At 31.2% G+C, this 12968-nt stretch overlaps 2 long non-coding RNA genes across 2 annotated transcripts; both read right to left on the bottom strand.

The window, feature by feature from the left end:
• On the bottom strand, nt 1-1708 carry LOC140920600 (uncharacterized). Its single transcript, XR_012163320.1, has 2 exons — nt 1646-1708; nt 1-1556 (listed from the first exon to the last, which is right to left on the bottom strand). It is a non-coding gene; the product is annotated as an uncharacterized lncRNA (long non-coding RNA).
• Nucleotides 1709-2134: 426 nt separating this feature from the next.
• On the bottom strand, nt 2135-3645 carry LOC140920599 (uncharacterized). Its single transcript, XR_012163319.1, has 3 exons — nt 3380-3645; nt 2842-3206; nt 2135-2727 (listed from the first exon to the last, which is right to left on the bottom strand). It is a non-coding gene; the product is annotated as an uncharacterized lncRNA (long non-coding RNA).
• Between the last annotated feature and the right edge of the window lie 9323 nt (nt 3646-12968).

The following is a 12968-nucleotide window of genomic DNA, read 5'->3' as shown; positions in this document are numbered from 1 at the left end:
TTGCCTCTCCATTATTATTGGTTTGAAGCTTCCAAATGCAGTTTTTTAGAAGAACGGAGCTTGCTTTTTTCAATTGCCATCCATGAATTTCTCTCAGGCTGATGATTAATCAGACTATCTGGCTAGGCTATATTTATAGCAATTCTCTCCGACTTCGCATGCATCCCTGAGTTGCCTCTCCATATTTTTTATTATTTTGTGGAGCAAAATATTTTCTTGTAGCAAGCTAAAGCTTAGTAAGCTTTAGCTTGAGGGGGAGTGTTAGAATATTAGAAAATATCTTATAATATCTTTTATATTATATTAGAGTATCTTGAGTTATTATCTAGGATCAATTTATATTTATAGAGATATCTTATAATATCTCTCATTATTTATTATGATTTATTCCTGATTTAGGATTGAGTTTATGTTTCTCTATAAATAGAGATTAGTATTGAGTCATTTGTAATCAAGTCAGCATTAAGCTATTATCAATAATATTCAAACCCTTATTATTTTCTCTTCTCCTTTTCTCTAAAATCTCACACTTTCAACAGTTTGGATATGAAAATCCCAAGTCATTAACACCACCATCATGAGCATCAATCTGTAATGAAACAAAAACATTAAGTAAGGAATTTAAAAAGTATATATATTGTATTAGATTCATATATAATTTTTTTTGGATCAGAACATGCCTCCCCTTGCTGCTTTATGTCATTAGGTGCTTGATATGTATACAAATGAACCAAATATTTTGAAAATGCAATTCCTGAATAGACTATTATTTATCTACTCTGTGTGTATGATTCTATGGTATTGCAGTAATTAATTTAATACTACATTTTGAAAGCATAAGTCTTCAAATCACAAAATGAAGACCTAGAGTCTTCTAGAAAGTTAAAGATATAAAGAAATATTTGCTAGTTTAGTCATAGATTTAACAAAAAGAGCAAAAGAGAGTCAAGAAAAAGGGCAAAAATCAATGCCAAAAAATGCTACTATTTGTTTCAAGAAATGTTGCATTCAGAGTGTAAGAGGAATTATTAGAAACAAAAGCATTGAAATGGGAATGATTGAACTGGCCTTAGATGGATTGAATGGCAAAAATTAATATCCTGTAAGAGGAATTAAAAATCTAACAAAGAAGAAGTCATCCCTAATTAAGAATCAAAACAATAATAAGCACTTTATAAGATAAGAGGTGATACCTAGGGTCCTAATCTAAAGATCAAAATCAAGTATCTATGTAAATATATAAGAAAAGTTCAAGAAAAAAGCCATCATCTCTATGCAATACGCTTAGGTGATTTTTTCAATTGTGGACCATGCAGAGCTAAGACCGAAATCAATGTAAATGAATGTTCATTGCTCATGAAGTTTGTCATTACTATTTAACATGTTCTTTGCTTTTCAATTACCACAATCAAGATGTAGAAAATTGCTACTAGAGGCTGCAACTTACTTATTCAACATGAATTGAAGACTAGTTCTGCCACTTACTGAATATAGCTGAACATACCTATTACACTCTTGACCTTTTTAGTGATGTACATTATTGGCACACTAGGAATCTGAAATACAGAAACCAAGTTAATGGGTCATGCATCCATGTCCAAAACATCAAAACATTGATAATCAGAGAAATGATAAATGATTTTACCTTCTGGATTCTCCTCTTCAAGTCACGATCACATGTTGCGACAATGAAACACTTATGTTGTTCAAAGAAAATGGTTTGTTTAAATAATTTGAAGCAAAATAAAGACATAAGAAGTAGGTGTGTTGCTGTTACCGTTACTTTTATTTGCAAATAATACTTGATTGTATTCATTAGCTTAGTTAAGAATTCACAATTAAAAAAGCTTTGTTTCAATGTTCACTTTTCAAAAGTATATTAAGATAGGAGAGAGGAAAAGTAATTCTAACTCTCAAAGATGCAAGTGTAATAATATTCCACTAATTTAATTTCCATCTTAAAAGGGCAATAGAAACTAGTTTACTGATCCAAATGACCCTATGTACTGCTAAGATATCATAGTTTTTCGTCAAGTGTGAAAGGCTTTAAATCACTCTAAACAATCAAATTAAAATACAAGATACTATCCGATATTTAACAAATACTTCAAATAAATCACACCTGAGTCCGATATTTAACAAATACTCTCATGTCGACCTTCTTGTGTTTCTTACAGTACCTAAATCATGCATCAAACCAACTAACAAAAGGACTAATATCTCAATAAAACAGAAAAACAAATTAAACACATATACAAAAGATAGTGAACACACTGTTTGAGGCTCCCTGAGGTGAACAACTCTCTTGTTAACATTCTTGTGTTTGTCATCAATCCAGGAATTGTAGAACCTTACAATGTTATTGTGCTTCAACGACCTCAATAGATGCAATTCTGAATACAGCCTCACTAGTTTGCCCGATGATTGTAATACCTCATCAATCCGAAATTGGCTCCACCCAACTTAGAGTCCTTTTCCTTCATCAAATGCCTTAAAACTAATTAACCACAAATTAAGGAAAATATATACAAAAATTCGAATGTCTGACGCATTCGAATCTTCTTTAATTATGATGTATATAAAAACAACTAACAATGAGGTAAAAGCATTCAATTAGTTATCAATTACTCCTATAAAATACAACATAATATAGAAATGCTTCTCTAAAACCAAAACATTCAACGAATACACGGTCTTGAAAGCTCTTTTGTTGATTATTTCCTTATACTGCCATGAATTCAAAAATAAACATAAAATTAGTTTTTTTTTCCTCTAATTTTTTGGGGGAATGGAGGTAAATTAAAAAATGAAAAGAAAAAAAAAACAGAAGAACTAGATTACCCTATGGTAATGAGAAGTAGGATCAGTTTTAATAATATCAGGATCAGAAGGCTCAAGAAGACATGAACCTTCCTCTGAGCATTCTGTATCCACCAAACTCATCTATAACATGCTATAATAATTCCCTACAAATCAAGCAAAAACATATGTCAGCTTTTGGGATCAAATCAAAATTATATATGGGAATCAACATTTAGCGAATTGTAGCATGCATACATAAATGAAAATGGATAATTGACAAATAGAAAAAAGTGAAAATAATAATAAATTATAACTTTAGAATAGGTGCAAGACCTTTTGAGGTGAGTTTTTCAAGAGGAATCGTAGAGTTTAGAGAGAGAAAAAGACATCAGAGAAAATGAACCCTAATCCAAAAATCAGGATAATGTGTCGTGTGAATGAATCGCAAAAACAGAAAAAATCGCAAACCCACAACCTCATTCAGCAAATCGCGAAAAAATGACACTTAACAAGCAAGATTACCAAAATAAAATTGATATCGCAAACTGAAATGATTTGGAAAGAGAATAGAACTTACTTGCTACTGCAAATCGTAAAGTGAAACGAGAGAGATGAATTTAGGATAGTTCAAAATTGAATTTAGGGGTTTTGGGGATTAGAGTTAGTTGAAGATAGTAGAGAGAAAAAGGTTTGAGAAATACAAAGAAAAAGAAAAGATTTCTTAAGTGTTTGGTGTAGTTGCAGTGATGATGTGATATTTTGTTCCCTTTCTGATATTGAGCTCCAGCGATGATGAGTGATCTTACCAGCTTATCATTTTATCATTCTATCACCCTGAGATATTTCTCAAGTGTTTGTACAAGACCAAAGGGGCAAAACCGTATTTTGTGTATTTAATTTTTTTTTACATAATATGTTTAGAAACAATGACACTTTAACTGTAGCTAAAAGTAGCTTTAGTAACAAATAAAAAAATATCACAAAATCTGAGTGTCACAGTAGATACTTTTGTTTATAGTGAATTTTTAATCTAGATAGATATAGATTTCTATATATATATTTTTTGTTAGATGGAGATGACTACAACATATTTTTTTGGACTTACTTCATTTGCCTTGCAGTTCCTAGAAATATCAAATTGTAATAGGGAAAAAATTCAATCATGAAAAAATCATAGAAAACTAATAGGGTTAACACCCACCAATCATGTAATACACTACATCCTCGAATGAACCATTTATCTATATCATTTATTCAATTCTAAGTTAACGGTTAGTATTTTTATCATCCAAATCACACAATTCAAGTAATAAGTGCAAGTACAAAAGTTGAAACATAAGTATTTTTCGTTGGAGTAAAATTCAATTAGAAAATGTAGATGTGGGGAATATTTTGTTTGTAGTAGAGGTGGAGAAAGATCCGTTTATTGGGGAAGTTATCTAGAGAGTTTTTGTTGCTATATTATTATCATATTAGGGTTAAGATGTGAGTCAATGGATCTTGGTTGTTGAGTCGTTGCTTTTTGTTGGCCCCATATATTTTGATGTTATGTTTTGTAGTTGATGCTTTCATGACTTGCATTAACACCCAAATTTTTAAAGTGTTACAAGTGAATTTCAAAACTCTAATTTCGAAACTAGTTTAAGATAATTATTCTTTTCGTCTTATAAAAACCCGAGTAAATTTTTATTTTTATTTTTTATATATATATAAATCTTATTTCAAAAATAACATTTAGTGTTGCCAACAATATTTTCAAATTGGATCTATGGTTTAAAATATAGAAGAGTTCAATTGTAACTCATTATCCATAACACATGCCCGTAGGAAAATAAGATTTTCAAAAGTCACATTACAATGTTAAAATTGTTGAGACAAAATCTCAATTTAATGTTTTAATGAAAACAAACAAAAAGTTAATTAAGAATGTTAATTATGATTTTAAGTGTATTAATTTAAATATATGATTTAAACAAAGCAAAGAAATCAGATAAAAAACTGAACATATAAAGAAACAAGAACATTATGGACAAAACGAAGAATGTTCTCCAAGATCAAGATTGATCATCACAGCCTCAAGATCAATAAATCTACATTAGTTCAAAGAATATTTTGTCTCTGATTTTCATGCTAATGTTATCTGTACTTGACAAGGATCAAGAAGGATCCATTCTAATCAAAGAAGGCATTCGAATCACTAAGACAAAAGCTCATGAATCAAACAAGTTAAAACCAGTATGAACCTTCTTCAGCTTAACTGTCAAGAAAGTTAATCAATCTTGATATGTACAAGTCATCCAGATTGATCAGGAAGTCATCAAGAATGATCAAAGACTGAACCTCCAGGTTGATCATCAATCTCCAAAAAGTACAAAATTGACAGTCCAGATTGATTATCAATCTCCACGATTCTACAGAAGCTCAAATCAATCTTCGTTTTTCTGCAGAAGTTCATCATCATTCTCCAAACTATTTTGGACAGAATCAAGTCTCCAAATCAAAGATATAACATCAACAAATATATCTCAAGCATAAAGGATCATTAAACACAAAAGAAATCTGATCAAGAACGTGTAAACCAGCCCAATCAAACAGATTTCAAAAAGTGTTCAAAGGTTGAAATATTTTTATTCATATATATTGGTTTTGGTCAAAAAGACATAGCACTACCAACAACTCTTTTGACCATCATTAAATGCTCCAAAACGCCTATAAAATAAAGGATAATACTCAGGGAAATGGCAGAAATTCAAGTGTTATCAAGTCTCACAAATCATTCACATTCACATACTTGAAATTCTCATTTTCTAAAGAAAGATTCAGTTCTGGTTACATATATTACTTTGTTATTATTGTACTGGATTCTTTGTAAAGAATCGAATCTCAAACAAGAGTTGAGACATCTCAGATTCTATCAAAAAAATCTCATCATTATTGTAAAACTCGAACTATAAGAGTTTAATATAGTTTGGTAGATTGTAAGAAATCCTATCAAGGTTGATAGGTGACCTGATTGAACTCCTTTCTAGGTGGAAATGTTTTAACTTTGTAACAGATCAAGGTTGATCTGAGCTAGGTGCTGTAAAATCAAAAAGGTTATTTGTTTTGAACATTTATTGGAAAATCTCACAATTGTGATGACTGGACGTAACCCGAGTTGGGTCAACCAAGATATATCCTTGTGTGGTATCTCTTCCCTTATCTATTTACTGTCAGCCTGACTGATTATCAAGTTAAATGCATAGACTGAATTACTGATTTTAACTAACCAAGAACGTTCTCCATTTTCTGGTTAAACCCAAGAACGTTCTTCGTTTTCTGTTTGCAAAACCAATATCAATCTTGAGTTATTTTCTTAAGTTTTTAACAGGAATTTTTAAAATGGTGAATATACAATTCAAACTCCTCTTTCTTGTAAACTGACATTGCTACTTCAATTGGCATCAGAGCTCGGTCTCTAAAGTTGAACACCTAACAAATGTTAGAGAAAAAGAGCTAGAAGAAAAATGTCAAAAGATATGTACATTGTTGAAGGAGGGTCATGATACAGACCACCTTACTTTGATGGCACAGACTACTATTTCTAGAAAACCAAAATGCATTTGTTCCTAAAATCTCAAGATACAAGAATGTGGTGCATCATTATAGATGAATATTTCATACCAAGAGTCGACCAAAATGATTCAACCTCTGTTGAAATGAAAGAAGTAGATTGGACAGTAGAAGAAAAATTTGTACTTCTAAACTCAAAAGCTCAATTATTTTTATCTTGTGCTTTAAGCAGGGAAGAAAGGGAAAGAATTGTTGAATGCAAAACTGCTAAAGAAGTCTGAGACACATTGCAAACTCATCACGAAGGAACAAGCCATGTGAAAGAAATAAGGATTGATATAAGCATAAGAAATTTTGAACTATTTGAAATGAATGAAGGAGAAACCATTGAGAATAAGGGATCATATCAAAAAGAGATTTTCAAATCAAAAGGAAAACTTCAAAATAGAGGTAGACAAAAGTCAAATCACATGTTTTGGATGCAATAACAAGGACATTATAAAACTGAATGCTCCTTGAACAAAAGAGTACCAAAGAAGTTCCCTTTCAAGAAAAAATCCATGATGGTGACCTGAGATGATTCTGATGAATCAGAAACAGAGGAACCTGAAGAAGCCAACTTATGTTTAATTGCAGATACTGAAGACAAGGAGGTAATAAATTTTGAACCATGTCTTTTATGTGATCAAATTGAAAAATATTTTGATAGCTTACTTAATGATTCAAATCTGCTTGTTAAAAAATGTAGCTCTTTAAAGGATCAAGTTTTAAAAGAAAAAAAAGGGAAAAAGAGAAAGCTCAGGTTATGATTGATGAACTCAAAATCGTAAGTCCGATTAAGGGAGAGAGAAGACTAGAAACAAGAAATCTAGGAGGTTTGAAGATGCTCGAGCAAAGCAAAGAGGTTTTACCTAGCATTAGAAACTAAATCCATTATTGCTTGTTATCCCTTGATTTCAGTTAGGTATAACTCCTCAGTTATCTCCTTGTTCTAACCCTGTTGCTTTCTTTGCTTTCCCTGGAACTACCTTGCTAACACCTTCTTACAGTCTTGTTGGGCTTAGGAAGTTAAGTTGTGTAACGCCCCAATTTTTTTTATCCGAATATTACTTAAATTTTTTTTTTTAGAAACAACTATTTTTTTTTTCTTATGAGTAGTTCATCATGTAATAAATTGAAGATGCATAAGAAAATAACTTGATATATTTTTTTTCCGTAAAAGAACGTAATGTAGTTTACTAAAATATTATTTATTTATTCATTTGCAGAATTAATATTCCAATTGTTAGATCGATATTCATTTATGGTACAAAATAAAATAAATTCTCTTTAAGTGAAATTCAAAAGAAACAAGGTTGACTAAAAATTTATGACATTCAATTATTTACTAGCGAATGAAATCTCACTTCCATATTTCTATTAAAAGTTAATGATGACGAATAAATAACTTTACAATGTACCACAAATTTTTTAGTAATACAAAACATTATTTTTTAAGTAAAAGTCTCATTTTTAATTTCCCGCGCGTGCAGCAATCAAACATCATTCATGCAACTTTTTGAGATCATTAGTACCTAAATGTTGGTGTAAGGGGTCAGTTCATCCCACAACAAAAATTAAACCAAATAATAAATTAACAGCCATAAAATATGAATATAAAATCTTTTCGTAATAAAAGATTTAAAGAAATTGATTCTTTAATAGTTCTCAAAGGGGTATCAAAAATCATAAAATATATCTAAATAAATCAAGTAGCAACCGTAGAACAAATAATTATATCAAACTGAAAATAGCAATAAAATATATTCAAATTATGCATGCTTCTAAATATATATGATCCGGATATAACCAGCCACACAGGCGTCCACACAGAAGTCACCCATGCCAATGGGGAAAATTAAACCAGCCACACAGGCGTCCACAAAGATGGATATGATATGTCATGAAATGATAATGATGCTCAAAGATACATATCACCACCTACTTAGATAATCACACAAATCACCCGCCACTTAGGCAACCACAAAGATAACAATATTTAAAATCCAAATCACCAGCCACTTAGTCAACCACAAAGATAACAATATTTAAAACGCAAATCACTAGCCACTTAGGCAACCACAAAGATAATATTTAGAACACAAATCACTAGCCACTTAGGCAACCACAAAGATAACAATATTTAAAACGCAAATCACCAACCACTTAGGCAACCACATAGATAAAATATTCAAAACACAAATCACAAGCCATTTAGGCAACCACAAAAATAAAATTATTTAAAACAAAAATCACTCGTCACTTAGGCAACCACAAAGATAAAATATTTAAGATTAAACTATAATCACATAAGACATCAAAGTTTTATTCTCATAGACGCTTACAACCAAGAGTTAATAATTTTGTTATCTCAAATATATAACACACAAACACGTGAATAAATGTCTTACCATCATAACTTTCATTTTATAAACTATAAAATTGGATTAACGACGTGTTATTGATAGACATCAAAACTCAAATAACGAATAACACATACAAATATAAACTTTATTTCTTCTACTATAAATTTTCTTATTAGTCATTTAGACATACAAATCAAGGTTTGCTGCTAAACACATCACAAAAATCAACTTAATCATGTTATCATAATTAAAATTAAAACACCAATTCCCCCAAGACTCATATAGGTTTCTTAAAAATCAAAACTTTGAAATGAATAGCACAAAAATCGAAACTTTAAATTAAAGACATCCAAAAAAAAAATATTACTCATGGGATCATAATAAAAATCATAGCTTTATAATTAAGTACACATAAACAACACAAATAATAACTTTACATCAAATATATGACATCAAACATATTACTCATGTTATAATAATAAAAATCAAAATTTATAATTAAGTTTATCAAAGCAACCATATTATCCATAAAAACAAAATATTATAGTTAAATTCTTTAAGGCAAATAAAAATCAATATTTTTCTTTTAAGACATCAAGAGATATATCAATATCTTACAAACTATTAATTTAATATCTAGCATAACCTTGCATGGGGAAAAACCCTTAAAACAACACAAATAATAACTTTACATCAAATATATGACATCAAACATATTACTCATGTTATAATAATAAAAATCAAAATTTATAATTAAGTTTATCAAAGCAACCATATTATCCATAAAAACAAAATATTATAGTTAAATTCTTTAAGGCAAATAAAAATCAATATTTTTCTTTTAAGACATCAAGAGATATATCAATATCTTACAAACTATTAATTTAATATCTAGCATAACCTTGCATGGGGAAAAACCCTTACCTTAGGTGCTTTCTTTCTTAGCATAACCTTGCATGGGGAAAAACCCTTAACCTTGCATGGATAACAATATTTTTAATCCAATAAACAATGATAAAAATGTTTTTAATGTCATCCCAACCCAAATAAACCAAACACAAAAATAAAATAAAGAGACATTTTACAGCGCTTATCTTAAAAAGCGCTGTAAAAGATCCTTTTAAAAATAAAATAATGAGTGTTTTATACCTTTTACAGCGCTTTTCACACAAAGCGCTGTAAACGACTCTTTTGAAAGTGAGTAAAAAAGACATTTTACAGCGCTTGTTTGCCAAAGCGCTGTAAAATGGCTTTAAAAATAATATTCATCAGACACCTAATTTTGCCAAAGCGCTGTAAAAAGGCTTTAAAAATAATATTCATCAGACACTAATTTCTTCAAACACCTTGTACGCATCATGGGAATCCAAAAAACATCAGACACAAAACCTATTTCTTCAAACACCTTGTACGCATCATGGGAATCCAAAAAACATCAGACACAAACCCATTTCTTCAAACACCTTGTACGCATCATGGGAATCCCCAAAAACACCAGACACAAACCCATTTTTCGCAACATGACAATGATCCTGAATACCAATTAAGTTTCGATTTAAGAAGGAAAGAGAATGTAAAGAGATAAAAAGGGTGTTGAGGTGGAGGTTGAATTGTGAAAGAGTAAGCTTTGATGTTTGTGAAGAAGATGCATAAAAGGAGAAGAGTTTGGTGAAGAGGAAGGGATTTTTGTGGTGACCAGTTACTACTATGTGGGTTGAGCTTGTTTAAAAAATAACATAACAAAAAATAACATAACATAACAAAACACAAAAACAATAAGGCCTTTTACAGCGCTTATTTGGAAAAAGCGCTGTAAAAGAGCCTTTTAAAATTAACATAAAGAGACATTTTAGAGCGCTTATGTGGAAAAGCGCTGTAAAAGGCTTTAAAAAACATTCATATAACATAATAACACACGGAGGTCTTTTACAGCGCTTATTTGGGAAAAGCGCTGTAAAAGAGCCTCTTAAAATTAACATAAAGAGACATTTTAGAGCGCTTATGTGTAAAAGCGCTGTAAAAGGCATTCAAATAACATAATAACACACGGAGGTCTTTTACAGCGCTTATTTGAAAAAAGCGCTGTAAAAGAGCCTTTTAAAAATTTAACTAAAGAAGCCTTTTAGAGCGCTTATGTGTGAAAGCGCTGTAAAAGGCATTCATATAACATAATAACACACGGAGGTCTTTTACAGCGCTTATTTGAAAAAAGCGCTGTAAAAGAGCCTTTTAAAAATTTAACTAAAGAAGCCTTTTAGAGCGCTTATGTGTAAAAGCGCTGTAAAAGGCATTCAAATAACATAATAACACACGGAGGTCTTTTACAGCGCTTATTTGAAAAAAGCGCTGTAAAAGAGCCTTTTAAAAATTTAACTAAAGAAGCCTTTTAGAGCGCTTATGTGTAAAAGCGCTGTAAAAGGCATTCAAATAACATAATAACACACGGAGGTCTTTTACAGCGCTTATTTGAAAAAAGCGCTGTAAAAGAGCCTTTTAAAAATTTAACTAAAGAAGCCTTTTAGAGCGCTTTACAAAATAAGCGCTGTAAAAGGCATTCAAATAACATAATAACACACGGAGGTCTTTTACAGCGCTTATTTGAAAAAAGCGCTGTAAAAGAGCCTTTTAAAAATTTAACTAAAGAAGCCTTTTAGAGCGCTTATGTGTAAAAGCGCTGTAAAAGGCATTCAAATAACATAATAACACACGGAGGTCTTTTACAGCGCTTATTTGAAAAAAGCGCTGTAAAAGAGCCTTTTAAAAATTTAACTAAAGAAGCCTTTTAGAGCGCTTTACAAAATAAGCGCTGTAAAAGGCATTCAAATAACATAATAACACACGGAGGTCTTTTACAGCGCTTATTTGAAAAAAGCGCTGTAAAAGAGCCTTTTAAAAATTTAACTAAAGAAGCCTTTTAGAGCGCTTATGTGTAAAAGCGCTGTAAAAGGCATTCAAATAACATAATAACACACGGAGGTCTTTTACAGCGCTTATTTGAAAAAAGCGCTGTAAAAGAGCCTTTTAAAAATTTAACTAAAGAAGCCTTTTAGAGCGCTTATGTGTAAAAGCGCTGTAAAAGGCATTCAAATAACATAATAACACACGGAGGTCTTTTACAGCGCTTATTTGAAAAAAGCGCTGTAAAAGAGCCTTTTAAAAATTTAACTAAAGAAGCCTTTTAGAGCGCTTATGTGTAAAAGCGCTGTAAAAGGCATTCAAATAACATAATAACACACGGAGGTCTTTTACAGCGCTTATTTGAAAAAAGCGCTGTAAAAGAGCCTTTTAAAAATTTAACTAAAGAAGCCTTTTAGAGCGCTTTACACAATAAGCGCTGTAAAAGGCATTCAAATAACATAATAACACACGGAGGTCTTTTACAGCGCTTATTTGAAAAAAGCGCTGTAAAAGAGCCTTTTAAAAATTAAATGCTATTGAACTTATCTTTTTAATGTTACATGTATTTTAGGAAATTATTGAACAAAGTTCTGAAACTCAAGAGGGCAACAAGGATACGTGCAGGGACATTCTTGGGAAATTGTGTTTAATGTCCCTGAGTTCCGGTCGAGTGAGGGGGAAAGGATTTGGCGTAACTCCCAAAAGCTTTTTTCCTCAAGAGAAGCGCCAAAAACCTTCCAACGAGGAAGTATTAGAGAAGCTCAGAATCCTATCGGAGCAAGTGGCACTCTTGGTGAATACGAATAAAGACAAGCAACTTCCGGTTCAGCTCCAACCTGAAATACAAATGGAGAGTGAAACCGGGAGTTGCAACGTCGGTTTGAAAAGTATTCCCGAGGTAATTAATTACTTACTACTTACTTGCTTATGTAATTACTTATGTATTAAACAAACTTATATATTAACTGTACTTAGGGGTGGGAATAGGCCAGGCCGTCCGACAGGGGCCTATGGCCTGGCCTACATAGGGCCTGGCCTGGCCTGGCCTGGCCTGGCCTGGCCTGTTTAATAAAAAGGCCAGGCTCAGGCTGTTTTTAAAGCCTATTTAATTAAATAGGCCAGGCTCAGGCTTATAAAAAAGCCTATTAGGCCTGACAGGCCGACCTATATATATATATATATATTATTATTTACTTCATTCTCTCTTTTTTTCTTTCTAATTTCCATTGCCCTATTACACATCAGGTATGTAAGCAACATATTATTCATAAAAAAACAATATTATTTATTTGCTACCTTTATATTTTATAA

Source organism: Cicer arietinum, chromosome 5 (assembly GCF_000331145.2).
Source record: "Cicer arietinum cultivar CDC Frontier isolate Library 1 chromosome 5, Cicar.CDCFrontier_v2.0, whole genome shotgun sequence".
In the NCBI taxonomy this organism is placed as follows: Eukaryota; Viridiplantae; Streptophyta; class Magnoliopsida; order Fabales; family Fabaceae; genus Cicer; species Cicer arietinum.
This window is presented reverse-complemented; position numbering and strand designations above follow the sequence as displayed.